Raw genomic sequence first — 4,051 nt, forward strand, 5'->3', positions numbered from 1 at the left:
AAAAGAACCAAGCAAAATGAAGTGAAATCCCATTGGAAAGGTCGTGTTCTTGCATTCAAAGTGACCGACAATGGCTGGCTTGCAAAAGTTCAACATGTCTACATGGTCAAAGACATGGTGTTGAACTTGGATGAACATCGAATTCTCCATTCTTACTGTAATTCAACAAAACTTTATCTATTTGATACAACACAATATTTCTCTTTCTGATATATTTGTTGTTTGTTTAATTTCAGTTACCTTTCCGTCAACAGCTGTGGAGTGGCAGCCTGTTGAGAGCTTAAGTGGCACATTCAAAGCAATTCACAAGGGGATTGCAGATGTCATGTACGCAGACAAACCACCTTCATTTTACAAATCAGTGGATTTATTTGTGTATTTTGCAGAATACAGGGTTCCATCAAGAGAAGGTGTTCATGGAGAATTATATGACATACCTATTCCCACATTAATGTCACTAGAATGGGAAGTTCCTGATCCAAATACCATAACAAGCTTCAAATCCAAAATCAAAGATGATATTCTTAAAGCTATGTCTCCTGGAAGGATTTCAAGAAGGATAAAAATTCAATGGTTCTTGCCTATACATGTCTTTGTGGCATGTTTTAAAACAATGGAATTGGAGAGGACAAGAACGATGTGGCTTAATAGAAGACTATCTCTGACTGATCTGGACACTGTACTTGGAGAAGGATGGAGTACCAAGGAAACTTTTCATATGGGGGACAATATCAGTTGTAGAGTAAGCCCAAATTCTTTGTCTATCTCATACCAACTGTGTCGCCAATCCCTAGTTTTGGGCTATGACTATAGGAGATGGAAAAGCAAGCTTGGTAGTTGGGTCCCTTTGGATTCTGAAGAGAATTGTCCAGAGTTTGAATTTAACATCATAGTCCATCCATTCATAGATCCCAGGAAACTCATAGTAACATCAAACTGGCGACTACAACATGTAAGAGAGTCGCTTGAGATTCTGGACGAAATATCACCTGAATATAGATTCAAAGTAGATGATATTGTTGTCAGTACAAGGATGGAGAGTGTAACCTCATGCATCACATGTCTCCCCCCAAAAAAAGTTGTATTTGAGCCACTTGCAAGGGCAAGTTTGTATAGTTGAAAAGGATTTCTCCAATAATGTAATCAATATATTCTGCTAGATTTCATCTTGACTTCTTCACAAAAATGGTTAACATATTGTTCGCAACACAGAACAAGGTTTAACAGTTGAATATCAAATTATTGATACTGAATTTAAGTACATAATATTGTCCCAAAAAGGGTGTGTTCATATGGACAAAATGAACAAAACAAAAGCCAATTTGTGGAATCACTCAACAAAATCAACTTTCCTTTTGGCATGAGATGACCCTGCATCTTTAGAGAATCTTTCTCTCTTCTGTTTGCTTCGATCAAATTTTGCTGATTGAGGTTCAAGTTCTGGAGTTTTCAGCTCTTGAGGTGTTGGAGAGAAAGACTTTAGAGTGAATTCCTCTAATGGTGGTAAGTTGGGCTCCTCTTTGAGACCTTCAGGTGTTGGCGAGGGAGATTTGGCAGTGGGGTCTGGTTTTGGAGAAGGTTCTTTGGAGGTTGGCCTTGGAGACTTGGCAGTCTTCTTGGGGAACATGAAAAAGAAATTTAATGGAGAGCCAACATTTGCCCTCTTACTATCTTTGTTGGATAAACGACGCTTCTGAATTTTAAATTTCACTGGTGAGTGAAACGGAAGACCTTTAGTAGCACTCCTCTCTTTGACAGGGGTCTTCTCTTTGATAGGTGTCTTCTCTTGAGCTGGAGAAGAGCTCTTCTCTTTGGCAGGAGGACTAGGGATCTTCTCTTTGGCAGGAGGACTAGGGATCTTCTCTTTGATAGGAGGACTAGGGATCTTCTCTTTGGCAGGAGGACTAGGGATCTTCTCTTTGATAGGAGTCTTCCCTTGAGCTGGTGAAGAGCTCATCTCTTTGGCAGGAGGGCTAGGGGTCTTCTGTTTAGCAAGAGGGCTAGGGCTCTTCTCTTTAGCAGGAGGGGTAGGGCTCTTCTCTGTAGCCTGAGGGATCTTTCCTTTAGAATGGATCTTCTCTTTAGAATGGCTCTTTTTCCCCTTGGAAGATCTGCTCTTAGTAGGGCTCTTCTTTCTCTTCTTCTTCTCTTTGGCAGAGGTCTTTTCCTTTTTGGATGAGTCATCCTTGACATTGCTTTCCTTCTTCTCTCTTTTCCTTTTCTTTGAAGTTGTATCCTTGGCTCCTTTATTAGGTGGAAAGGGGGAATCAGGATCATATGGATTGATGGATCTGCTCAAAACCATGGACACTGCCTTCTCCCTTACCCAACTTACCCAAGAATCTGGATACTCATGCAACTAAGACAAAAGAAAATAAGAAAGTAAGAAAATAGGTCACTAAACGTATTCACTAAATCAATCAATGGTTTTCATTCATGAACTTACAGTAAGTGTTGTCATTCTAAATCTTGACTCAAGATATCTCCAAGCATTAGCAAGCACCATCCATCCACAAGATGTTGAGTCTTTCTGCAAAGGAACTTCCTGATTGTAGTACTTAAAATCTTCCTGATTGTAGTACTTAAAATCTTCAAGTTTGTAGTCTACATAGGTAGAACCTAGAAAACTCAAGATAAGTTTGGCAGCACTGCAAGCATAAAATATTGAGGGTCAACCAAATAATTGAAAACATACAAGAAATTGTTCTGGAACATAAACCATGGAAAAGTTGATTCTTACATTTTACTTCTCCCATGAATGGATGCCAAAGAATTCATAAAGATCACATCTCTATCCAATAGATTGAAGATAATAAGACTCCAATGGCCTCTGTGATAAGATGAATACTGCAATTAGTTATGAATATTGTAATGTCTATTATAGGCAAAAGATAATTGAGTATGTCTTACACTTCAACATAAGGGTATACAATGTAATTGCAGGTAAGCATATCAAAGTTTTTGAGAAAACTTGCAAGATCCCCTTGCCTATTGAAAAGGCACTGTGTAACAGGGGGATCAAGAATGGTCACTTGCACAGCCATTGATTCATGAAGATCCCTCATAAGACATCTGGAGACATAAACAAAACATGTCAACAAAATATGGAGTCTGAGAAATTCATCAAGAAAACAAAAGCAAATCCACACAAACCTCAGACAGATAAAGAGGACTGTGTCAGATATCTCAATATTGTGATTCACAAGCATACTTGTGTCTTCAGGGGCAATGTCACAATAAACCTCATCCTCTCCATGCATGGACACATCTACTATCATTTGACCTGTCACATTCTGATAAAGCTCTGAATTGGATGCATGGAGAATTTCAGCTTGCTGAGAAATAATGGCATCCTCTGTAATCTTCTCCTGCTCTCTCTCTTTTTCAACTTCTTCTTTGATATCCTGAGCTTTTCTTGTATCATAAGTATGAGAAATATCTTCAATAACAACTGATTGTTTGGGTTGCCTTGCTGGAGGGATATTAAGAATTTCAAAAGCTCTCATATCTTGACTTGGAATGGGCTCCAAAGCTTTGTCAAACTTATATCTAAGTCTGGACACAAGCACAAAATCTTTGCTCATAAGAGTGATCCTATGAGGAAATGCAGCAGCAATGTAGCCATCATTCATAAAGTCGATTAAAAAATCTTCAGCAGCCTCTTGAAGACACATGAGGGCCTGGGTCTCCCATCGCACTTTCTGAAGATTTGTGTTTCTCATTTTGCCAACTAACCTTTCTGATATGTCCTTGACAACCCGAGTAAATGGCAGTCGAGGGATGAGAAGACTAGTAGATTTCTGTGCTGCTCTTATCTCTCTTAAGGACTTCACCTGATAATTTAATCTCTTTCTTGTTGTCGCCCTCGCACGAGGCTTTGGAAGAGGCTTTTCTTGTTTGGAAGGTCCTGGTTTGTCCTCAGCTTTTTCAGTCTCCAAAGGTGGGTAGACTTTCCTTGCAGTCTGTTTTGTCCTTGCCATTGAAGCTTAAAAAAAGAGACTCGATGAAGAGATTTGTATAATAAGATAAAAAAATAAGGTGGCCCGAACGA

This window comes from Cibotium barometz, chromosome 44 (genome assembly GCF_041138505.1).
Source record: "Cibotium barometz isolate CiBa-2024 chromosome 44, ASM4113850v1, whole genome shotgun sequence".
Taxonomy (NCBI): domain Eukaryota; kingdom Viridiplantae; phylum Streptophyta; class Polypodiopsida; order Cyatheales; family Cibotiaceae; genus Cibotium; species Cibotium barometz.